The sequence below is a fragment of the Cherax quadricarinatus genome, chromosome 1, assembly GCF_038502225.1.
Source record: "Cherax quadricarinatus isolate ZL_2023a chromosome 1, ASM3850222v1, whole genome shotgun sequence".
NCBI lineage: Eukaryota > Metazoa > Arthropoda > Malacostraca > Decapoda > Parastacidae > Cherax > Cherax quadricarinatus.
In genome coordinates, this window is record NC_091292.1 from 95,540,457 (window position 1) to 95,567,956 (window position 27,500).

A 27,500-nucleotide genomic window follows, 5' to 3' on the forward strand; every position below is an offset into this window, starting at 1 on the left:
CTACAGTGTGTCAACACACTTCTAGCAACTTCCACAGTGTGTCAACACACTTCCAGCAATTTCCACAGTGTTATCAACACACTTCCAGCAATTTCCACAGTGTTATCAACACACTTCCAGCAACTTCCACAGTGTGTCGACACACTTCCAGCAATTTTCACAGTGTGTCAACACACTTCCAGCAATTTCCACAGTGTTATCAACACACTTCCAGCAACTTCCGCAGATTCCACGCTTGAAGTCCCTTGAGCTGTGCTCCTTGCAACATAGGCAAGAAAGGTGCATCATAATTTACACATGGAAAATCCTGGAGGTACTGGTCATAAACCTACGCATCGAAGTCACTCTGTATGAGGACAAGAGAGTTGGCAGACGGTGCAGAGTATCTCCAGTTAAAAAGCAGAAGAATAATGAGCAAGTGTCAGAGGTCCCAGATTTTTCAATTCCTCCCTCCCTCCTCTCGTTGTCTTCACGAGGAAACTTGATGACGTCTTAAAATCAATTCCTGATGAGCTGGGCTGTGGTTCATACGATGGACTACAGTCGACCACCAGCAACAGCCTGGTTTAGCAAGCTAGCAAGCAGGAGGCCTGGCCTAGGACCGGGCAGTGAGGGTAATGACCCCCGAAAGCGGGAATAAGGTAAACACAAGATTAAATTTATATTTGGAAGACGATGAGAAGCAGCATTTTATTAGTTACAAAAGAAAATCAGCATCATTATTTAGCTAATGAAACTGGCAACCAGGGTTTATGGAGCCCAGTAACAAGGTAATCGTTGCTCTCTGGAAAACACACCAAGGCTTAAAATTTGAAGCCGATCAGACAAGGTATTCTCCGGTTATTACACGGATTCCAATGCAACCAAGTAATATGGAGTAAATTAGCACTGTCACAAATTTGCCGCACATAAACTAGATCTAAAGAGCACTATCCTGACCCTAAGTTGCACTATCCTGGCCCTAAGTTGCATTATCCTAGCCCTAAGTTGCACTATAATGGCCCAAAGTTGCACTATCCTGGCCCCGAGTTGCATCAACCAGTAAATACTGAAGCCCTTCAGAAGGTTCACACTACTTTACACACACACAAAAATGGTCAAATCTGCACCAACATGGTTGAGTTTTAGGTTTGAAGCTCCGCCGCTGAAGACTGTGAAAGTTATCCCAGCTATTTCAAGATGCTGCGAACAGGTTCAGCAACTTCGGAGAGAGTGAACCTGCACATACCAAGTGTTCAAGAATGTTGCTCTAGTTACTCTACACTGGCGTTAAAGTTTTCAAGGCGATCAGATGAGACGTTGTGGTGTTATGAACGAAATAACAACGAATAGTCGCAGGAAGAAAAAAGGAGAAAGAAATGGAAACTCAGGCAACCGCTTAAAGGTTCCTTTTAAGCGGTTAATGATGATATTCTTGCTGTAATGTTCATTATTACCGGATCCAGCTCTCGCTGGTAAAATTGTTGATCTGGGGAATATGTGAAGACTTTTCACTGTTCTCCCTTAGCCTGTTAAACACATAAACTACTCTCAGTGCCCAAAATCTCTGAAATTTTCTTTGCGAAGTACAGGCATGGAAATTATATAATAAATGAACACTTGGAACGTTTTGGGACTGTTTTAAGAGAGGCTGAACAGCTAGTGTATAATATTTCAGTAAACAGCAGAGGTGCTGTAACTATACTAAGAGATAAATCAATAAACATAGAGGACCCAATTATTATTATTATAATCAAGGGGGAAGCGCTAAACCCGGAGGATTATACAGCGCCTGGGGGGGGGATGTGGAAGGCATTCAGGCTTAATTCGGGGAACTGGAGCACAGATCCAATTCCCTAAATCAAGAGCCCCTCACCAACATCAAGGAACTTTCCTTGAGGGGATAGAGGACCCAAGACTTTTAAACAGTAAACGGGCTAAGACTTTTAAACACTCTCTCTTCATGTAGTGGTCAGTCCCTCAGCCTGGAGAAGAATATTGTTCCATAGTCTGAAACATTGTTTCAGACTATGGAACAAATACTCTTCTCCAGGCTGAGGGTATGACTACGTCTTCAAGAGTGATGGACTGATTACATCGTCTTCACATCTCTTCTGCTTCTACCAACTTTTCTGTACTCGACTGAAGAAGCCTATTGTGTAGGCGAAACGTATCGAAATAAAGATACCTAACTGCTGTATATGCGTCTTACCTAGCAACCTGTCCGTATTTTATACCATTTTAATATTCAATCTCTCTTCATGTATACTGAGAATTACCAGAGATTCACTACTTTCACGAAGAAACTTGATGACTTCCTGCACTCAGAGTACTGATCAAGCAGATTGTGATGCCAACACAACACTTGTCTCCTTCACCTGGATGCTTGAGACAGCTCTTGTGTTAACCACCTTCCCCAGGGTAGAGTCTCCTGCCTCAGTTGTCTCCTTCACCTGGATGCTTGAGACAACTCTTTTTGTGTTAACCACCATCCCCAGGGTAGAGTCTCCTGCCTCAGTTGTCTCCTTCACCTGGATGCTTGAGACAGCTCTTGTGTTAACCACCATCCCCAGGGTAGAGTCTCCTGCCTCAGTTGTCTCCTTCACCTGGATGCTTGAGACAGCTCTTGTGTTAACCACCATCCCCAGGGTAGAGTCTCCTGCCTCAGTTGTCTCCTTCACCTGGATGCTTGAGACAGCTCTTGTGTTAACCACCATCCCCAGGGTAGAGTCTCCTGCCTCAGTTGTCTCCTTCACCTGGATGCTTGAGACAACTCTTTTTGTGTTAACCACCATCCCCAGGGTAGAGTCTCCTGCCTCAGTTGTCTCCTTCATCTGGATGCTTGAGACAGCTCTTGTGTTAACTACCATCCCTAGGGTAGAGTCTCCTGCCTCAGTTGTCTCCTTCACCTGGATGCTTGAGACAGCTCTTGTATTAACCACCATCCCCAGGGTAGAGTCTCCTGCCTCAGTTGTCTCCTTCACCTGGATGCTTGAGACAGCTCTTGTATTAACCACCATCCCCAGGGTAGAGTCTCCTGCCTCAGTTGTCTCCTTCACCTGGATGCTTGAGACAACTCTTTTTGTGTTAACCACCATCCTCAGGGTAGAGTCTCCTGCCTCAGTTGTCTCCATTAACATAACATGAAGTTACTGTTAACCATCTTCTCTTTTTTTCCTTACCTGTTCCCACACTCTCTTGCATCTCATCTGCTTCCCCTTTGTTTCTTCTACCCCGCCTCTTCTCTTTCCCCTCATTCTAGTATTTTCCTTCTTTACTCCGATCCCCCCTTCTCTCTCTTACTATTTCTCTCTCTCTCTCTCTCTCTCTCTCTCTCTCTCTCTCTCTCTCTCTCTCTCTCTCTCTCTCTCTCTCTCTCTCTCTCTCTCTCTCTCTCTCTCTCTCTCTCCCTCCTTCGCTTCCACCTTTCTTTCCTCCCTCTGTTTCCCATACTAGTCAGTCAAACTTTCCAAGAGGAAGAAGGTGAACTTGTACAAGACAATGAACAATGAACATACCTTTAATATCCCTCCATAAGACTAACATCAAATACCCCATAAACCAGCTGTAATTCCCTTAATGTAAACATTCCTCAAGCTCTTGATGCTGCCACGCGAGTGCTCGCAAGTGTCGGGGTAAATTATATAGCAACACATGGAACTGTGGTGTCAAAATGATGGTAATCTTCATGGCAGAGTCAAGTCACTTTGCTCGCTATAAAAAGTTAAGAAGTGTTACGTTTTTCTCCGAAGAAAAGTGGGAATTTCAGTCTGGGTTGAGATATTAAACCACTACGTGGTTTAGAGTTTTCTTTGTAAGAAAACATCAAAGATTCAATTAATTCAACACCTCTACTCAACAGTCTACTTAAAAATAGGAAAGCTTCGGTATATAACCAAAATGATTATGTCTACATCTGCCTCAATTCAGGAAGACTTCATACTGAGACCAAGCTCAGAGAAATGATAGAAAATGTAATAATTCCTGAAGGATGTCACATATTAAGATTATTATTATTAAATTATAGGGCGACTGCACATAAAGTAAGGGCGATAGGTTAAATACAGAAAATAAACAAATGGATATTCAAGTCAGACAAGAGAACACAAGGAGTAGTAGTGGTAAACAGACGAAACTAAAAGATTAACGAAGCAAAAGCACAATATCCCAAGGCACGGTCCTGGCGCCTCTACTGTTTATTATCCTTATAGCAGACAGATAAAAACACTCGCCACAGTTTCGTATCATGATTTGGGGCTTATATCAAAATAAGAATTGAAAATCACCTTAGTAGAAGACCCGGAAAAAATGCCAGAAGATATAGGCAAAGTCTTCAAGTGGGCAGTGGAGAATAACATGATTTTCAGTGGTAAAAAGTTCCAACTTGTTAGATATAGAAAGAATGAAGAAATCATCAGGGACTGTATACAAAAAAAAGTAAGATCAAACAGAACGAAAGGAACATGTGAAGGACCTGAGAGTAATAATGTCAGCTGACCTTTCTTCAAAAAAGCACAAAAAGGCAAATGTCACGCAAACCGGGAAAATAACGGAGTGGATAATGGGAACTTTCCAAACAAAGGAAACAGTGCCAATAGTTGAACCATTCAAACTGCTTGTGCTCTCTCGCTTAGAGAATTATTCAACACTGATGATTCCGTTCAGAGCAGAAGAAACATCGCAACTCGAACAGATATAAGGCACTACACTTAGATGACCTGACATCACCTGACCTTCATTAGTAACCTGTTTTCTCCAATATCTACGTGGAGTCTACCTGGAGGGTGTTGCTGGGGTCAACGCTCCCGCGGCCCAATCCTTGACCAGATCTCCCGGTGGATCAGGGTCTGATCAACTAGGCTCTTACTACTGGCCGCACGTAGTCCAACGTACGAACCACATTTCGGCTGATATCTGTACAGATCCCTCTTGAAGGCAGCCAGGGGTCTGTTGGTAAATCCCCTTAAGCCTGGTGGGCCTCGGACACTTATTGAGTTTGGGGATAACACTATAAATATAAATATATATATATATATATATATATATATATATATATATATATATATATATATATATATATATAAATATTTATATATATATATATATATATATATATATATATATATATATATATATATATATATATATATATATATCCTAGGTAGTAGGTTGGTAGACAGCAACCGCCCAGGGAGGTACTACCGTCCTGCCAAGTGAGTGTAAAACGAAAGCCTGTAATTGTTTTACATGATGGTAGGATTGCTGGTGTCTTTTCCTGTCTCATTAACATGCAAGATACACATGCATGTACAAGCATATATATACACACCCCTCTGGGGTTTCTTCTATTTTCTTACTAGTTCTTGTTCTTGTTTATTTCCTCTTATCTCCACGAGGAAGTGGAACAGAATTCTTCCTCCGTAAGTCATGAGTGTCGAAAGAGGCGACTAAAATGCCGGGAGCAAGGGGGTAGTAACCTCCTACTGTATACATTACATAAAAATAAGATAATCTTCATTTCTATAAAGATGTTTTACAAGTGGTACAGTACAGGTGGTGTTACTGACATACTGTATACAAGACGCTGATTATGTACAACATTTCTATGTTATACCGTCTACCTGTCAACATTATATCATTCCTATTACGAAATATATCATTTTTGTTATAAAATATATCATTCATGTTACAAGATACATAAGAACATAAGAAAGAAGGAACACTGCAACAGGCCTACTGACCCATGCGCAGCAGGTCCATGTCCCCCCCCCGGATTAGCCCAATGACCCACCCAGTCTGGTCACCTCCACTCAAGGATGGAGCACGGCACCAGACCCAGCAGCACAAGCTAGTCAGGTCCAACTCACACCCACTCATATATTTATCTAACCTATTTTAAAAACCACACAACGTTTTAGCCTGAACAACTGTACTCGGGAGTTTGTTCCACTCATCCACAACTCTATTACCAAACCAGTGCTTTCCTATATCCTTCCTGAATCTGAATATTTCCATATTGAAACCATTGCTGCGAGTCCTGTCTTGGCTGGAAATTTTCAGCTCGCTATTTACATCCCCTTTATTTATTCCTGTTTTCCATTTATACACCTCGATCATATCCCCCCCTAATTCTACGCCTTTCGAGAGAGTGCAGATTCAGGGCCCTCAGTCTATCCTCATGTGGAAGATTTCTGATACATGGGATCATCTTTGTCATCCTCCTCTGTACGTTTTCCAGAGCATTTATATCCATTCTGTAATACGGTGACCAGAACTGAGCAGCATAGTCTAAATGAGGCCTAACCAAGGATATATAGAGTTGAAGAACAACCTGAGGACTTTTATTATTTATACTTCTAGATATAAAGCCAAGAATTCTGTTAGCTTTATTGCAAACACTAATGCACTGTTGTCTTGGTTTTAGATTACTGCTAACCAGAACTCCTAAATCCTTTTCGCAATCAGTAGTATTAAGATCTACATTATTTAGTTCATATGTGGCATGGTTATTTACCTGTCCAACATTTAGAACTTTGCATTTGTCAATATTAAACTGTATCTGCCACTTCTCCGACCATTGCATCAGTCCATTCAAATCATCCTGGAGTGCTCTAGTGTCCTCATTAGAATGAATTGGACGGCCTATTTTGGTGTCATCAGCAAATTTGCTTATGTCGCTATTTATTCCCTCATCTATGTCGTTTATGTAAATTGCGAACAACAACGGGCCCAACACTGACCCCTGAGGAACACCTTGTGACGTGCCCCTATTCTGATTTCTCCCCATTTATGCAAACTCTCTGCTGCCTATTTGTCAGCCATGCCTCTACCCAGGAAAGAATTTCTCCTCCTATTCCGTGTGCCTTAAGTTTCCTCAATAGCCTCTGATGTGGAACTCTATCGAAAGCCTTACTGAAGTCCATATACACAATATCATATTCATTACCATGATCTACCTCCTCAAACACCTTAGTGAAAAAAGTTAGTAAATTCGTAAGACAGGAACGCCCCTTTGTAAAACCGTGTTGAGATTCATTAATCAATCTGTGCCTATCAAGATGGCTACGAATTGCTTCGGCAGTTATTGATTCCATAAATTTTCCCACTATGGAGGTAAGGCTTATTGGTCTATAGTTCGAAGCCAAGGACCTGTCACCTGCCTTGTAAATAGGTATTACATTTGCCATTTTCCACTTATCAGGCACTATGCCAGTTTGTAGTGATATGTTAAAAAGATTAGCCAAAGGTATGCTAAGTTCCTCTTTACATTCCTTTAACACCCTTGCAAACAGTTCATCAGGGCCTGGGGATTTGTTTGGTTTTAGTTTCTCTATTTGTCTGAGGACCATGTCACTAGTTACCGCAATCGTACAGAGTTTATTATCCTGTTCTATAGAATCTATTATTTCAGGAATATCGCTAGGATTTTCCGGGGTGAAAACTGAGAGGAAGTAGGTATTGAGAATTTCACACATATCCTTATCACTGTCAGTGATCTGACCAGAGTAACTCTTAAGTGGGCTAATCTTGTCCCTAATCTTACTTCTGTATATATAAATAACAAAAAGGCACAATACCGTGACTGGAACAATACACAAATAACCCGCACATAAAAGAGAGAAGCTTACGACGACGTTTCGGTCCGACTTGGTCCATTGTGACCAGTGTGACTTTGTCAATGGTCCAAGTCGGACCGAAACGTCGTCGTAAGCTTCTCTCTTTTATGTGCGGGTTATTTGTGTATTACTTCTGTATACCTGAAAGAACCCTTTTGGATGTCTCTGAATCCCTTGCGACCTTAGCCTCATAATCCCTTTTTGCTTTTCTTATTCCTTTCTTTATTTCTCTCTTTAATTGAATATATTGATTTCTTAACTGTCCATCCCCTCTTTTGATACGCCTATATATGCCTCTCTTTTGAACAATGAGATGTTTTAATCTATTGTTCATCCATTTGGGATCATTTTTGTTAGATCTAATTTCCCTACTCGGAACAAAAGTTGTCTGGGCAGCTAGAACTATGCTCTGAAAAACGTCATATTGGCAACCAACATCACCTACCTGACCCATAGTCAGGACATCTCAATTTAGCCCACCCAGGTAATTTTTCAGTCCCATGAAGTCGGCCAAGCGAAAATCTGGGACAGAGATTTGATTGCAGTTATCTGGGTAATTCCATGATATATTGAAACATCATTCTTGTTACAAAATACATCATTCGTGTTACAAAATACATCATTCGTGTTACAAAATACATCATTCGTGTTACAAAATACATCATTCATGTTACAAAATACATCATTCGTGTTACAAAATACATCATTCGTGTTACAAAATACATCATTCGTGTTACAAAATACATCATTCATGTTACAAAATACATCATTCGTGTTACAAAATACATCATTCGTGTTACAAAATACATCATTCGTGTTACAGGATACATCATTCGTGTTACAGGATACACCACCATTAAAAATTAAAATAAAAACAAAATCTAGCTTTAATCGGATATCTAAAATCGGTAAATGATATACTGCGTCAGGTGAAATGCGGCTAAATCTGATACTCGGAGCGAAACTTGGTCGAGTGAGTCAGATTACTCGAGACCTGAAGAGTTTCACCCGTGAGAGAGATAGAGAGAGAGATAGATAGATAGATAGGTAGATAGATAGATAGATAGAGAGAGAGAGAGAGAGAGAGAGAGAGAGAGAGAGAGAGAGAGAGAGAGAGAGAGAGAGAGAGAGAGAGAGAGAGAGAGAGAGAGAGAGAGAGAGAAGTGGGGTGAATAAAGAGAAGAGATAATGGGGTAAATGCCAGCGGAAAATGAGGCTAAGACAGAGGAAGAGGATAAGAAAGGACAGGATAAGAAACAAAAAAAAGAGAGAATGGGGAAGAGAAGGACAAGAGACTGAGGAGAATCAGAATGAGGAAGATGAGAAAGCTTTGAAAGAGGAAGAGGAGGGTACACAACCTCAGACACAACAAATTATAGCAAACATCCACAACGAACAGTTCCCATCAACCAACAACCACAAACACAATCACGGCAAACACTACCACAACCACTACAACGATCCAGGACCATATCCACCATAAATCACTACCACAACCACTATAAACACACACCCACAACAAATACCTCATCCACCACCACCACAGCCTCTCCCACACATCCTAACAACCTCTCCCACACATCCTAACAACCTCTCCCACACATCCTAACAACCTCTCCCACACATCCTAACAACCTCTCCCACACATCCTAACAACCTCTCCCACACATCCTAACAACCTCTCCCACACATCCTAACAACCTCTCCCACACATCCTAACAACCTCTCCCACACATCCTAACAACCTCTCCCACACATCCTAACAACCTCTCCCACACATCCTAACAACCTCTCCCACACATCCTAACAACCTCTCCCACACATCCTAACAACCTCTCCCACACATCCTAACAACCTCTCCCACACATCCTAACAACCTCTCCCACACATCCTAACAACCTCTCCCACACATCCTAACAACCTCTCCCACACATCCTAACAACCTCTCCCACACATCCTAACAACCTCTCCCACACATCCTAACAACCTCTCCCACACATCCTAACAACCTCTCCCACACATCCTAACAACCTCTCCCACACATCCTAACAACCTCTCCCACACATCTCAACAACCTCTCCCACACATCCTAACAACTTCTCCCACACATCCTAACCTCTCCCACACATCCTAACAACCTCTCCCACACATCCTAACAACCTCTCCCACACATTCTAACCTCTCCCACACATCCTAACAACCTCTCCCACACATCCTAACAACCTCTCCCACACATCTCAACAACCTCTCCCACACATCTCAACAACCTCTCCCACACATTCTAACAACCTCTCCCACACATCTCAACAACCTCTCCCACACATCTCAACAACCTCTCCCACACATTCTAACAACCTCTCCCACACATCTCAACAACCTCTCCCACACATCTCAACAACCTCTCCCACACATCTCAACAACCTCTCCCACACATTCTAACAACCTCTCCCACACATCTCAACAACCTCTCCCACACATTCTAACAACCTCTCCCACACATCTCAACAACCTCTCCCACACATTCTAACAACCTCTCCCACACATCTCAACATTTCTATGTTATACCGTCTACCTGTCAACATTATATCATTCCTATTTACCTGGAGGTTATTCCGGGGATCAACGCCCCCGCGGCCCGGTCCATGACCAGGCCTCCCGATGGATCAGGGTCTGATCAACTAGGCTGTTACTGCTGGCCGCACGCAGTCCAACGTACGAGCCACAGCCCGGCTGATCCGGCACTGACTTTAGGTATCTGTCCAGCTCTCTCTTGAAGGCACCCAGGGGTTTATTGGCAATTCCCCTAATGCTTGATGGGAGGCTGTTGAACAGTCTTGGGCCCCGGACACTTATGGTGTTTTCCCTTAGTGTACCAATGGCGCCCCTACTTTTTATTGGCGGCATTTTGCATCGCCTGCCCAGTCTTTTACTTTCGTAGGGAGTGATTTCTGTGTGCAGATTTGGGACCATTCCTTCCAAGATTTTCCAAGTGTAGATTATGATATATCTCTCCCTCCTGCGTTCCAACGAGTACAAGTCAAGTGCTTCCAAGCGTTCTCAGTAGTTAAGGTGCTTGACAGAACTTATACGTGCAGTAAAGGTTCTCTGTACACTCTCTAGATCTGCGATTTCACCTGCTTTGAATGGAGATGTTAATGTACAACAGTATTCCAGCCTAGAGAGAACAAGTGATTTGAAAAGGATCATCATTGCCTTGGCATCTCTCGTTTTGAACGTTCTCATTATCCATCCTATTATTTTCTTTGCACTTGTGATCGTGGCACTGTTGTGATCCTTGAAAGTGAGATCCTCAGACATTACTACTCCCAGGTCCCTTACATTATTTTTCCGCTCTATTGTATGGCCAGAGTCTGTAGTATACTCTGTTCTAGTTATTATCTCCTCCAGTTTTCCATAACGGAGTAGTTGGAATTTCTCCTCATTGAACATCATATTGCTTACCGTTGCCCATTGGAAAACTTTGTTTATATCTTCTTGGAGGTTAACCGCGTCCTCAGCAGATGACAGCCTCATGCAGATCCTAGTATCATCCGCAAAGGATGATACGGTGCTGTGGTGTATATCTCTGTCTATGTCTGATATGAGGATAAGGAATAAGATGGGGGCGAGTACTGTGCCTTGTGGAACAGAGCTCTTCACTATGGCAGCCTCCGATTTAACTCTGTTGACCACTACTCTTTGTGTTCGATTTGTTAGGAAGTTGAAGATCCATCTCCCCACTTTCCCAGTTATTCCTTTAGCACGTATTTTATGGGCTATTACGCCATGATCGCATTTGTCAAATGCTTTTGCAAAGTCTGTGTATATTACATCTGCATTCTGATTTTCTTCCAGTGCATCCAAGGCCATGTCATAGTGATCCAGTAGTTGTGAGAGGCAGGAGCGACCTGCCCCGAACCCATGTTGCCCTGGATTGTGCAGATTTTGGGAATCCAGGTGATATCATTTTTGTTATAAAATATATCTTTCTCGTTACAAGATATATCATTCATGTTACGAGATATATCATTCATGTTACGAGATATATCATTCATGTTACGAGATATATCATTCATGTTACGAGATATATCATTCATGTTACAAGATATATCATTCATGTTACAAGATATATCATTCATGTTACAAGATATATCATTCATGTTACAAGATATATCATTCATGTTACAAGATATATCATTCATGTTACAAGATATATCATTCATGTTACAAGTTACATAAGAACATAAGAAAGAAGGAACACTGCAACATGCCTACTGACACATGCGAAGCAGGCCCATGTTTCCCCCCCCGGATTAACCCAATGACCCACCCAGTCTGGTCACCTCCACTCAAGGATCATAACCACTCCCACACATCACAACAACCACTCCCACACATCACAACAACCACTCCCACACATCACAACAACCACTCCCACACATCACAACAACCACTCCCACACATCACAACAACCACTCCCACACATCACAACAACCACTCCCACGCAACACAACAACCACTCCCACACAACACAACAACCACTCCCACACATCACAACAACCACTCCCACGCAACACAACAACCACTCCCACACAACACAACAACCACTCCCACACATCACAACAGACACTCCCAGACATCACAACAACCACTCACACACACACAACAACCACTCCCACACATAACCACTCCCACACATCACAACAGACACTCCCACACATCACAACAGACATTCCCACACATCACAACAACCACTCCCACACATCACAACAACCACTCCCACACATAACAACTCCCACACATCACAATAGACACTCCCACACATCACAACAATCACTCCCACACACACAACAACCACTCCCACACATAACCACTCCCACACATCACAACAGATACTCCCACACATCACAACAACCACTCCCACACATAACCACTCCCACATATCACAACAGACACTCCCACACATCACAACAGACACTCCCACACATCACAACAGACACTCCCACACATCACAACAGACACTCCCACACATCACAACAGACACTCCCACACATCACAACAGACACTCCCACACATCACAACAGACACTCCCACACATCACAACAGACACTCCCACACATCACAACAGACACTCCCACACATCACAACAGACACTCCCACACATCACAACAGACACTCCCACATATCACAACAGACACTCCCACACATCACAAAAGACACTCCCACACATCACAACAGACACTCCCACACATCAAACAGACACTCCCACACATCACAACAACCACTCATAGCCTGGGAACGACTTCAAAGTAAAAGTAACAGACAAGAAACATGAATTTGATGTGTGTGTGTGTGTGTGTGTGTGTGTGTGTGTATGTGTGTGTGTGTGTGTGTGTGTGTGTGTGTGTGTGTGTGTGTGTGTGTGTGTGTGTGTGTGTGTGTGTGTGTGTGTGTGTGTGTGTGTGTGTGTGTGCGCTCACCTATGTGTGTGTGTGTGTGTGTGTGTGCGCTCACCTATTTGTGGTTGCAGGGGTCGATACATAGCTCCTGGCCCAGCCATATCACTGATCGCTACTAGGTCCTCTCTCTCCCTGCTCCATTAGCTTTATCATACCTCGTCTTAAAACTATGTATGGTGCCTGCCTCCACTACATCCCTTGCCAGACTACTCCACTTACCTACAACTCTATGACCAAAGAAATACTTCCTAACATTTTTTTGACTCATCGGAGTCATACAACTTCCAACTGTTACCCCTTGTTTCTGAGTCCCATCTCTGGAACATCCTATCTCTGTCCACCTTGTCAATTCCTCGCAGTAGTTTGTATGTCGTTATCATGTCTCCCCTAACCTTCCTGTTCTCCAGTGTCGTCAGGCCGATTTCTTTTAACCTTTCTTCGTAGGACATTCCCCTTGGCTCTGGAACAAACCTTGCTGCAAACCTTTGCACTTTCTCTAATTTCTTGACGTGCTTGACCAGGTGTGGGTTCCAAATTGGTGCTGCATACTTCAGCATGGGCCTGACGTATATGGTGTACAGAATCTTGAACGATCCCTTACTGAGGTATCGAAACGCTATTCTCTGGTTTGCCAGACGCCCGTATGCTGCAGCAGTTATCTGATTGATGTGCGCCTCGGGAGATGTGCTCGGTATTATACTCACCTCAAGATCCTTTTCCTTACGTGAGGTTTGCAGTCTTTGGTCACCAAGCCTATACTCTGTCTGGGGTCTTCTTTGCCCTTCCCTGGTCTTCATGATTTTGCATTTGGTGGGGTTAAATTCGAAGAGAAAGTTGCTGGACCAAGCTTCCAGCCTGTCCAGGTCTATTTGTAGTCCTGCCTGGTCCTCATCTGATTTAATTCTCCTCATTAAGTTCACATCATCTGCAAACAGGGACACCTCTGAGTCTATTCCTTCCATCATGTCATTTACATATACCAAGAACAGCACTGGTCCTATGACTGACCCCTGTGGGACCCCGCTTGTCACAGGCGCCCACTGTGACACCTCGTCACGTACCATAACTCGATGTTGCCTCCCTGTCAGGTATTCTCTGATCCATTGCAGTGCCCTTCCTGCTATACGTGCCTGATCCTCCAGCTTCTATACTAATCTCTTGTGAAGAACTGTCAAAGGCCTTCTTGCAGTCCAAGAAAATGCAATCTACTCACCCCTCTCTCTCTTGTCTTACTTCCGTTACTTTTTCATAAAACGCCAGTAGGTTTGTGACACAGGATTTGCCTTCCATGAATCCGTGCTGGTTGCCGTTTATAAGCTCGTTCCGTTCTAGGTGCTCCAAAACTGTGTTTGTGTGTGTGTGTGTGTGTGTGTGTGTGTGTGTGTGTGTGTGTGTGTGTGTGTGTGTGTGTGTGTGTGTGTGTGTGTGTGTGTGTGTGTACTCACCTAGTTGTACTCACCTAGTTGAGGTTGCGGGGGTCGAGTCCGAGCTCCTGGCCCCGCCTCTTCACTGATCGCTACTAGGTCACTCTCCCCGAGCCGTGAGCTTTATCATACCTCTGCTTAAAGCTATGTATGGATCCTGCCTCCACTACATCGCTTCCCAAACTATTCCACTTACTGACTACTCTGTGGCTGAAGAAATACTTCCTAACATCCCTGTGATTCATCTGTGTCTTCAGCTTCCAACTGTGTCCCCTTGTTACTGTGTCCAATCTCTGGAACATCCTGTCTTTGTCCACCTTGTCAATTCCCCTCAGTATTTTGTATGTCGTTACCATGTCCCCCCTATCTCTCCTGTCCTCCAGTGTCGTCAGGTTGATTTCCCTTAACCTCTCCTCGTAGGACATACCTCTTAGCTCTGGGACTAGTCTTGTTGCAAACCTTTGCACTTTCTCTAGTTTCTTTACGTGCTTGGCTAGGTGTGGGTTCCAAACTGGTGCCGCATACTCCAATATGGGCCTAACGTATACGGTGTACAGGGTCCTGAACGATTCCTTATTAAGATGTCGGAATGCTGTTCTGAGGTTTGCTAGGCGCCCATATGCTGCAGCAGTTATTTGGTTGATGTGCGCTTCAGGAGATGTGCCTGGTGTTATACTCACCCCAAGATCTTTTTCCTTGAGTGAGGTTTGTAGTCTCTGACCCCCTAGACTGTACTCCGTCTGCGGCCTTCTTTGCCCTTCCCCAATCTTCATGACTTTGCACTTGGTGGGTTTGAACTCCAGGAGCCAATTGCTGGACCAGGTCTGCAGCCTGTCCAGATCCCTTTGTAGTTCTGCCTGGTCTTCGATCGAGTGTATTCTTCTCATCAACTTCACGTCATCTGCAAACAGGGACACCTCAGAGTCTATTCCTTCCGTCATGTCGTTCACAAATACCAGAAACAGCACTGGTCCTAGGACTGACCCCTGCGGGACCCCGCTGGTCACAGGTGCCCACTCTGACACCTCGCCACGTACCATGACTCGCTGCTGTCTTCCTGACAAGTATTCCCTGATCCATTGTAGTGCCTTCCCTGTTATCCCTGCTTGGTCCTCCAGTTTTTGCACCAATCTCTTGTGTGGAACTGTGTGTGTGTGTGTGTGTGTGTGTGTATGTGTGTGTGTGTGTGTGTGTGTGTGTGTGTGTGTGTGTGTGTGTGTGTGTGTGTGTGTGTGTGTGTGTGTGTGTGTGTGTGTGTGTGTGTGTGTGTGTGTCTGTGTGTGTGTGTGTGTGTGTGTGTGTGTGTGTGTGTGTGTGTGTGTGTGTGTGTGTGTGTGAACACCGTATCTCCTAGAGCTTCGCTACTACAACGGTACAGAAACTACGAAGCTATAACTATAAAGAAAAAAATAAGTGGCTGAGAGGAGACAGAGCCACGACGTACAAAATACTCGGGCGCAGAAATCTAGAAAGCAAAGTGGGAATACGCATTTACTACTGGATGGAGAGTGAACAATACCCAGGTGAGTCATGGAGACACTGGGAAAAACTATAACCTTAGTGCAGTACCCAGAAGTGCAGAGCAGTGGTGAACAACATGGTGTTCACTGCTGCCACAAACATGGTGTTCACTGCTGCCACAAACATGGTGTTCACTGCTGCTACAAACATGGTGTTCACTGCTGCCACAAACATGGTGTTCACTGCTGCTACAAACATGGTGTTCACTGCTGCCACAAACATGGTGTTCACTGCTGCCACAAACATGGTGTTCACTGCTGCCACAAACATGGTGTTCACTGCTGCCACAAACATGGTGTTCACTGCTGCCACAAACATGGTGTTCACTGCTGCCACAAACATAGTGTTCACTGCTGCTACAAACATGGTGTTCACTGCTGCTACAAACATGGTGTTCACTGCTGCAACAAACATGGTGTTCACTGCTGCCACAAACATGGTGTTCACTGCTGCTACAAACATGGTGTTCACTGCTGCCACAAACATGGTGTTCACTGCTGCCACAAACATGGTGTTCACTGCTGCCACAAACATAGTGTTCACTGCTGCTACAAACATGGTGTTCACTGCTGCTACAAACATGGTGTTCACTGCTGCAACAAACATGGTGTTCACTGCTGCCACAAACATGGTGTTCACTGCTGCTACAAACATGGTGTTCACTGCTGCCACAAACATAGTGTTCACTGCTGCCACAAACATGGTGTTCACTGCTGCTACAAACATGGTGTTCACTGCTGCCACAAACATGGTGTTCACTGCTGCTACAAACATGGTGTTCACTGCTGCCACAAACATGGTGTTCACTGCTGCCACAAACATAGTGTTCACTGCTGCCACAAACATGGTGTTCACTGCTGCTACAAACATGGTGTTCACTGCTGCTACAAACATGGTGTTCACTGCTGCCACAAACATGGTGTTCACTGCTGCCACAAACATAGTGTTCACTGCTGCCACAAACATAGTGTTCACTGCTGCAACAAACATGGTGTTCACTGCTGCCACAAACATAGTGTTCACTGCTGCCACAAACATAGTGTTCACTGCTGCCACAAACATAGTGTTCACTGCTGCAACAAACATGGTGTTCACTGCTGCCACAAACATAGTGTTCACTGCTGCTACAAACATGGTGTTCACTGCTGCCACAAACATGGTGTTCACTGCTGCCACAAACATAGTGTTCACTGCTGCTACAAACATGGTGTTCACTGCTGCCACATAGTGTTCACTGCTGCCACAAACATAGTGTTCACTGCTGCCACAAACATAGTGTTCACTGCTGCCACAAACATAGTGTTCACTGCTGCTACAAACATGGTGTTCACTGCTACAAACATGGTGTTCACTGCTGCAACAAACATGGTGTTCACTGCTGCTACAAACATGGTGTTCACTGCTGCCACAAACATGGTGTTCACTGCTGCCACAAACATAGTGTTCACTGCTGCCACAAACATGGTGTTCACTGCTGCTACAAACATAGTGTTCACTGCTGCCACAAACATAGTGTTCACTGCTGCCACAAACATAGTGTTCACTGCTGCAACAAACATGGTGTTCACTGCTGCAACAAACATGGTGTTCACTGCTGCTACAAACATGGTGTTCACTGCTGCCACAAACATGGTGTTCACTGCTGCAACAAACATAGTGTTCACTGCTGCTACAAACATGGTGTTCACTGCTGCCACAAACATGGTGTTCACTGCTGCCACAAACATAGTGTTCACTGCTGCCATAAACATGGTGTTCACTGCTGCCACAAACATAGTGTTCACTGCTGCCACAAACATAGTGTTCACTGCTGCTACAAACATGGTGTTCACTGCTGCTACAAACATGGTCACTGCTGCTACAAACATGGTGTTCACTGCTGCCACAAACATGGTGTTCACTGCTGCCACAAACATAGTGTTCACTGCTGCTACAAACATGGTGTTCACTGCTGCTACAAACATGGTCACTGCTGCTACAAACATGGTGTTCACTGCTGCCACAAACATGGTGTTCACTGCTGCCACAAACATGGTGTTCACTGCTGCCACAAACATAGTGTTCACTGCTGCTACAAACATGGTGTTCACTGCTGCCACAAACATAGTGTTCACTGCTGCCACAAACATAGTGTTCACTGCTGCAACAAACATGGTGTTCACTGCTGCCACAAACATGGTGTTCACTGCTGCTACAAACATGGTGTTCACTGCTGCTACAAACATAGTGTTCACTGCTGCTACAAACATGGTGTTCACTGCTGCTACAAACATGGTGTTCACTGCTGCCACAAACATGGTGTTCACTGCTGCCACAAACATGGTATTCACTGCTGCTACAAACATAGTGTTCACTGCTGCTACAAACATGGTGTTCACTGCTGCCACAAACATGGTGTTCACTGCTGCCACAAACATGGTGTTCACTGCTGCCACAAACATAGTATTCACTGCTGCTACAAACATGGTGTTCACTGCTGCCACAAACATAGTGTTCACTGCTGCCACAAACATGGTGTTCACTGCTGCCACAAACATGGTGTTCACTGCTGCAACAAACATGGTGTTCACTGCTGCCACAAACATAGTGTTCACTGCTGCCACAAACATGGTGTTCACTGCTGCTACAAACATGGTGTTCACTGCTGCCACAAACATGATGTTCACTGCTGCCACAAACATGGTGTTCACTGCTGCCACAAACATGGTGTTCACTGCTGCTACAAACATGGTGTTCACTGCTGCTACAAACATGGTGTTCACTGCTGCTACAAACATGGTGTTCACTGCTGCCACAAACATAGTGTTCACTGCTGCAACAAACATGGTGTTCACTGCTGCTACAAACATAGTGTTCACTGCTGCTACAAACATGGTCACTGCTGCCACAAACATGGTGTTCACTGCTGCTACAAACATGGTGTTCACTGCTGCCACAAACATAGTGTTCACTGCTGCTACAAACATGGTGTTCACTGCTGCTACAAACATGGTGTTCACTGCTGCTACAAACATGGTGTTCACTGCTGCTACAAACATGGTGTTCACTGCTGCCACAAACATAGTGTTCACTGCTGCCACAAACATAGTGTTCACTGCTGCAACAAACATGGTGTTCACTGCTGCCACAAACATAGTGTTCACTGCTGCTACAAACATGGTCACTGCTGCCACAAACATGGTGTTCACTGCTGCTACAAACATGGTGTTCACTGCTGCCACAAACATGGTGTTCACTGCTGCTACAAACATGGTGTTCACTGCTGCCACAAACATAGTGTTCACTGCTGCTACAAACATGGTGTTCACTGCTGCTACAAACATGGTGTTCACTGCTGCTACAAACATGGTGTTCACTGCTGCTACAAACATGGTGTTCACTGCTGCCACAAACATGGTGTTCACTGCTGCCACAAACATAGTGTTCACTGCTGCTACAAACATGGTGTTCACTGCTGCTACAAACATGGTCACTGCTGCTACAAACATGGTGTTCACTGCTGCCACAAACATAGTGTTCACTGCTGCCACAAACATGGTGTTCACTGCTGCTACAAACATGGTGTTCACTGCTGCCACAAACATAGTGTTCACTGCTGCCACAAACATAGTGTTCACTGCTGCAACAAACATGGTGTTCACTGCTGCAACAAACATGGTGTTCACTGCTGCTACAAACATGGTGTTCACTGCTGCTACAAACATAGTGTTCACTGCTGCCACAAACATGGTGTTCACTGCTGCAACAAACATGGTGTTCACTGCTGCAACAAACATAGTGTTCACTGCTGCAACAAACATGGTGTTCACTGCTGCTACAAACATAGTGTTCACTGCTGCTACAAACATGGTGTTCACTGCTGCTACAAACATGGTCACTGCTGCTACAAACATGGTCACTGCTGCTACAAACATGGTGTTCACTGCTGCTACAAACATGGTCACTGCTGCTACAAACATGGTCACTGCTGCTACAAACATGGTCACTGCTGCTACAAACATGGTGTTCACTGCTGCTACAAACATGGTCACTGCTGCTACAAACATGGTGTTCACTGCTGCCACAAACATGGTGTTCACTGCTGCCACAAACATAGTGTTCACTGCTGCTACAAACATGGTGTTCACTGCTGCTACAAACATGGTCACTGCTGCCACAAACATGGTGTTCACTGCTGCCACAAACATGGTGTTCACTGCTGCCACAAACATGGTGTTCACTGCTGCCACAAACATGGTGTTCACTGCTGCCACAAACATGGTATTCACTGCTGCCACAAAACAACATTATCAATCACATATTCTGAATTTGTACGACATTTTTCCCAACAGTTCAGCACAGCTTGGAATGTCAACACGGCGGCGCTGCCAGACACCTCCACCTCGTGCTCACCAGATTTTTCAGTTCTAAAGAGCGATGCCAGCAGTACGATATCGCTCACACATTACACTACCTTCATCCGCAAAAAAAACAACGCTGCCACACGTACAATACACCACTGAACGTCACTTTCTTAACGTTTCAGCCTCTTTTTAATTTATTCTATGTTAATTTAGGCTAACTTGAACTAAGTTATGTTAGGTTAGATTAAATTAATCTATAAAAACTGTGAGAGTCAAGTTTTGAACTTCAGGAGAAACTTCGAGGTTATAAATTATACAAATTATTGTACAATTACCCAGTTTTATGAATTATTAACAAAGTTAATTATTAACAAAGTTAATAATTCATAAACAAAGTAACGAAAAATCACTTGAATAATGCTGAATATTTTACATAAAGAGTACAGAGTGAAGAGGCTACGTGCAGGCTTGGTTAATGCCTCTCGTGCAGTCGATAGGCTTCAAACCACATTGTCTCGTGCAGTCGACAGGCTTCAAACCACATTAAATAAGCAACCCACAAAGCATCCACAGTATGTATGTTCGTATTTATTTTATTATTATCACACTGGCCGATTCCCACCAAGGCAGGGTGGCCCGAAAAAGAAAAACTTTCACCATCATTCACTTCATCACTGTCTTGCCAGAAGGGTGCTTTACACTACAGTTTTTAAACTGCAACATTAACACCCCTCCTTCAGAGTGCAGGCACTGTACTTCCCATCTCCAGGACTCAAGTCCGGCCTGCCGGTTTCCCTGAACCCCTTCATAAATGTTACTTTGCTCACACTCCAACAGCACGTCAAGTATTAAAAACCATTTGTCTCCATTCACTCCTATCAAACACGCTCACGCATGCCTGCTGGAAGTCCAAGCCCCTCGCACACAAAACCTCCTTTACCCCCTCCCTCCAACCTTTCCTAGGCCGACCCCTACCCCGCCTTCCTTCCACTACAGACTGATACACTCTTGAAGTTATTCTGTTTCGCTCCATTCTCTCCACATGTCCGAACCACCTCAACAACCCTTCCTCAGCCCTCTGGACAACAGTTTTGGTAATCCCGCACCTCCTCCTAACTTCCAAACCACGAATTCTCTGCATTATATTCACACCACACATTGCTCTCAGACATGACATCTCCACTGCCTCCAGCCTTCTCGTCGCTGCAACATTCATCACCCATGCTTCACACCCATATAAGAGCGTTGGTAAAACTATACTCTCATACATTCCCCTCTTTGCCTCCAAGGACAAAGTTCTTTGTCTCCAGAGACTCCTAAGTGCACCACTCACCCTTTTCCCCTCATCAATTCTATGATTCACCTCATCTTTCATAGACCCATCCGCTGACACGTCCACTCCCAAATATCTGAATACATTCACCTCCTCCATACTCTCTCCCTCCAATCTGATATCGAATCTTTCATCACCTAATCTTTTTGTTATCCTCATAACCTTACTCTTTCCTGTATTCACTTTCAATTTTCTTCTTTTGCAACCGTGGTTAACGCTCTCGCTTCACACGGTGAGGGCCTGGGTTCGATTCCCAGCCAGAGTAGAAACATTGGACGTGTTTCTTTCCACCTGTTGTCTATGTTCCCCATCAGTAAAATGGGTACCTGGGTGTTAGTCGACTGGTGTGGGTCGCATCCTGGGACACTGACCTAAGGAGGCCTGGTCACAGACCGGGCCGCGGGGGCGTTGACCCCCGGAACTCTCTCCAGATAAACTCCAGAAACACCCTACCAAATTCATCCACCAATCTCTGCAACTTCTCTTCAGAATCTCCCAAGAGCACAGTGTCATCAGCAAAGAGCAACTGTATGTTCGTATATACATAATTGCCAGTGGTAGCCTGTCTCACCACTGGTGGTGCCAGTGGTGGCTTGTCTCGCCACTGGTGGTGCCAATGGTGGCTTGTCTCACCACTAGTGGCGCCAGTGGTGGCTTGTCTCACCACTAGTGGCGCCAGTGGTGGCTTGTCTCACCACTAGTGGCGCCAGTGGTGGCTTGTCTCACCACTAGTGGCGCCAGTGGTGGCTTGTCTCCACGGGTGGTGCCAGTGGTACCGTGTCTCACCACTGTTGGTGCCAGTGGTGGCTTGTCTCACCACTGGTGGTGCCAGTGGTAGCTTGTCTCACCACTGATGGTGCCAGTGGTGGCTACAACATCAATACCAGTTCTCTGTTAACTGATCTTATTAGGAGGTCTGGTGAATGAGTCAGACGGTGTAGATATATTCTCTCTCTCTGCTAGAAAAATGACAGGATGGATAATGAGAACCTTCAAAACTAGGGAGGCCAAGCCCATGATGACACTCTTCAGGTCACTTGTTCTATCTACGCTGGAATATTGCTGCACACTACAAGCACCTTTCAAGGCAGGTGAAATTGCCGACCTAGAAAATGTACAGAGAACTTTCACGGCGCGCATAACGGAGATAAAACACCTCAATTACTGGGAGCGCTTGAGGTTCCTAAACCTGTATTCCCTGGAACGCAGGAGGGAGAGATACATGATTATATACACCTGGAAAATCCTAGAGGGACTAGTACCGAACTTGCACACGAAAATCACTCACTACGAAAGCAAAAGACTTGGCAGACGATGCACCATCCCCCAATGAAAAGCAGGGGTGTCACTAGCACGTTAAGAGACCATACAATAAGTGTCAGGGGCCCGAGACTGTTCAACTGCCTCCCAGCACACATAAGGGGGATTACCAACAGACCCCTGGCAGTCTTCAAGCTGGCACTGGACAAGCACCTAAAGTCAGTTCCTGATCAGCCGGGCTGTGGCTCGTACGTTGGTTTGCGTGCAGCCAGCAGCAACAGCCTGGTTGATCAGGCGCTGATCCACCAGGAGGCCTGGTCACAGACCGGGCCGCGGGGGCGTTGACCCCCGGAACTCTCTCCAGGTAAACTCTCTCTCTCTCTCTCTCTCTCTCTATCTCTCTCACTGTAACGCACACTAGGTGAGGGCAGCACGGACACTCCACATTGTTAATGATCGTTCTGGTGTTAACTACACCTTGTGTCTCGGTTAAAATGATAAATTACCACTTAACCAAGCATCACAGTGTTCTCAAGTCTCTCGCCACTTTAAACGGCTTAAACACAAGATGTTAATCTCGTTACATATGCAAATATATGAATAATTGTACAAGATTACATAGCAGCCAAGTGATGGTGAATGTGTTTTCTTCTGTGGCCCTTACTGGCAACATTATATATATATATATATATATATATATATATATATATATATATATATATATATATATATATATATATATATATATATATATATATATATATATATATATATATATATATATATATATATATATATATATATATATATATATATATATATGTGATGAATGGTTTGAAAAACCGACAAGTTGAAGATTGAGACACTTATGCAGCATATTGGAATCTTTATTCAGGAAACGTTTCGCCACACAGTGGCTTCATCAGTCCAATACAAAGAGGAAGGCGTAAGGAGAGGAGGACTATGAGGTAATCAGTCCCTCAACCTGGAGTCGATGTGTTCAGTCCATCAATCTTGTAGAATGTACAGCATAGGGCCGTAGACGTGGCTTATATACTGTAGTGAGGTGAGGTGAAGCAGGCGTAGGCGGGGTCATAGTGGTACCATCCACTAGTCGAAGTAGGTCTTCGTCCAAAGGTTGAACAAGTGTTGAAGAATTCTTTGTAACAAGATCCAGGTTGAGGGACTGATTACCTCATACTCCTTCTCTCCTTACGCCTTCCTCTTTGTATTGGACTGATGAAGCCACTGTGTGGCGAAACGTTTCCTGAATAAAGATTCCCATATGCTGCATAAGTGTCTCAATCTTCAACTTGTCGGTTTTTCAAACCATTCATCACAACTGTCAGACACTGCAGCATCATGGGATCTTGTTACAAAGAATTCTTCAACACTTGTTCAACCTTTGGACGAAGACCTACTTCGACTAGTGGATGGTACCACTATGACCCCGCCTACGCCTGCTTCACCTCACCTCACTACAGTATATAAGCCACGTCTACGGCCCTATGCTGTACATTCTACAAGATTGATGGACTGAACACATCGACTCCAGGTTGAGGGACTGATTACCTCATACTCCTCCTCTCCTTACGCCTTCCTCTTTGTATTGGACTGATGAAGCCACTGTGTGGCGAAACGTTTCCTGAATAAAGATTCCCATATGCTGCATAAGTGTCTCAATCTTCATATATATATATGCAAGGAATTCTCGAGAGCAGGCGAAATATACACAAACAGTGATCTCTGGCTGAAGGAGACTCGAACCTACGAACCTTAGGACAAGGTACGCAGTGCTTAACCAATCTATCCACACTGGACAATACCTTGGCATGTAGCATGCGCTACACGTTTGATCCAAGGCAGCCAGCTTTCAGGGAGAAGGCTTACAGCTTTTCATCTCATCCCCTGCATGATGAACAATGCAAATCTCTAGCTTATATATATATATATATATATATATATATATATATATATATATATATATATATATATATATATATATATATATATATATATAAACAAGAGGCTAGACAGACAGTGCAGGATACCTCACTCATTAAGTGTAAAGGGACCACAACTACTCAACACACTCCCTTCGTGAGTAAGGTGAATTATGAAGAATCCCTTAGCTGTCACCCAATGAGAACTCCATAAATTTCTCAAGTTAGTTCCTTATCAGTCGGGCTATGATGCATACATTGGACTGAGGGCGAAGGGCACAAGCATATCAGGCTGTGGTTCGTACGTTGGTTTGCGTGCGGCCAGCAATAACAGCCTCGTTGATCAGGCCCTGATCCACCGGGAGGCCTGGTCGTGGACCGGGCCGCGGGGGCGTTCATCCCCGGAATGCCCTCCAGGTAGACTCCAGGTGACCTCGGAAGTGACTAGTAACCTGCAGGTACAGTAACTTATCTCGTCTGAAGCAAGATAGGGTTTATCCTGATCTATCTAAAGCAAGATAGGGTTTATCTAAAGTAAGTCCTATACAGTCTAAAGCAAGAAAGGGTTTATCTACAACAAGGTGGGTAGTGTCTACGAGTGTGGGGATGGCTTGTGAACGCTGGTGTTGTGTTAAACAAGGAGAGGCAGGTTTAAGGTAAGGTGGTACCCGTGTTGACACAACCTCAGAGCTCTTACGAGCCACCTGCACTAAGAAACTCCCTGAGGTAAACAAGGGTGATGTGGTTGGCTTCACCGTGAACAAAAATGTCAGACCTTGCTCACGGTCTGACGACTTAATTATAATTAGTATAATTGACTGGAGTAATCGCCTTCACTCAGCCAGTAGGTTGATCACTGCACTGGTTCTATCTACCGCATCACTACATCTTTCAGAACGATCTTGTTATAAGAAAGGGACACAGCAAGGCTTGGAAAGTCAGGGCGAAATTCAATATATGATAAACATATCAACATTTAAGAAAGTTTAACTTTATACAGTTCACAACCTACATAGGAATGAACAGTATTATTGGAGATAGTCTTAGGGCCATTAGATTTTGCTGCTGAAGTGGCTAGTTTACTGTGTACCTCATGTCCATCCTGTGGATGGTAGTGGATAGTTTATTGTGCACCTCATGTCCATCCTGTGGATGGTAGTGGCTAGTTTATTGTGCGCCTCATGTCCATCCTGTGGATGGCAGTGGTTAGTTTATTGTGAACCTCATGTCCATCCTGTGGATGGTAGTGGATAGTTTACTGTGCACCTCATGTCCATCCTGTAGATGGTAGCGGCTAATTTACTGTGTACCTCATGTCCATCCTGTGGATGGTAGTGGATAGTTTATTGTGCACCTCATGTCCATCCTGTGGATGGTAGTGGATAGTTTATTGTGCACCTCATGTCCATCCTGTAGATGGTAGCGGCTAATTTACTGTGTACCTCATGTCCATCCTGTGGATGGTAGTGGATAGTTTATTGTGCACCTCATGTCCATCCTGTGGATGGGAGTGGATAGTTTATTTTGCGCCTCATGTCCATCCTGTAGATGGTAGTGGCTAGTGATTGTGCACCTCATGTCCATCCTGTGGACGGTAATGGCTAGTTCATTGTGCACCTCATGTCCATCCTGTGGATGGTAGTGGCTAGTTTATTGTGCACTTCATGTCCATCCTGTGGACTGTAATGGCTAGTTCATTGTACACCTCATGTCCATCCTGTGGATGGCAGTGGTTAGTTTATTGTGAACTTCATGTCCATCCTGTGGATGGTAGTGGCTAGTTCACTGTACACCTCATGTCCATCCTGTGGACGGCAATGGCTAGTTCACTGTGCACCTCATGTCCATCCTGTGAATGGTCTCAGTAGTAGTACCAGTTCCTAGTAACCAGTTACCATTAACCAGTGTACCAGTAGATGACTCACTGCCAACCGTCTCTGCGTGAATCACTGACTGTATTCATATTGCTGCTGACCTAGCAGGATTTCAAACACCCCCTCACATATGGGCACTGTGAGTAGTCAGTCTTACGATAGAGAGCAGAGAGGCAGGCCGGCTGTGGCGCTTCCCATACTTACGTCGTTATAATATAAGTACTACCAGCCTACGTGAGTATTTTTACCCTATCCACGTTTTCGAAACCCACATGACAATGGTAGTGGTTAGTTTATTGTGCACCTCATGTCCATTCTGTGGATGGTTGTGGCTAGTTTATTGTGCGCCTCATGTCCATCCTGTGGATGGCAGTGGTTAGTTTATTGTGCACCTCATGTCCATCCTGTGGATGGTAGTGGATAGTTTACTGTTCACCTCATGTCCATCCTGTGGATGGTAGTGGATAGTTTATTGTGCACCTCATGTCCATCCTGTGGATGGTAGCGGCTAGTTTATTGTGCACCTCATGTCCATCCTGTGGATGGTAATGGATAGTTCATTGTGCACCTCATGTCCATCCTGTAGATGGTAGCGGCTAGTTTACTGTGTACCTCATGTCCATCCTGTGGATGGTAGTGGATAGTTTATTGTGCACCTCATGTCCATCCTGTGGATGGTAGTGGATAGTTTATTGTGCGCCTCATGTCCATCCTGTAGATGGTAGTGGCTAGTTTACTGTGTACCTCA

General features: G+C 44.5%; 1 protein-coding gene across 5 annotated transcripts in view; it reads right to left on the bottom strand.

The window, feature by feature from the left end:
• The window catches only part of LOC128686001 (uncharacterized), a 363,682-nt gene that overhangs the window by 265,458 nt on the left and 70,724 nt on the right, over positions 1–27,500 (bottom strand). For 2 of the 5 annotated variants that reach the window (XM_070084597.1, XM_070084581.1), the window contains exon 2: positions 8,041–8,117. The exons of the other annotated variants lie outside the window; for them this stretch is intronic. The gene's annotated coding sequence lies outside the window, so the exon portion shown is untranslated. The remainder of the gene's footprint in view (positions 1–8,040; positions 8,118–27,500) is intronic. 5 annotated transcript variants of the gene reach the window in all.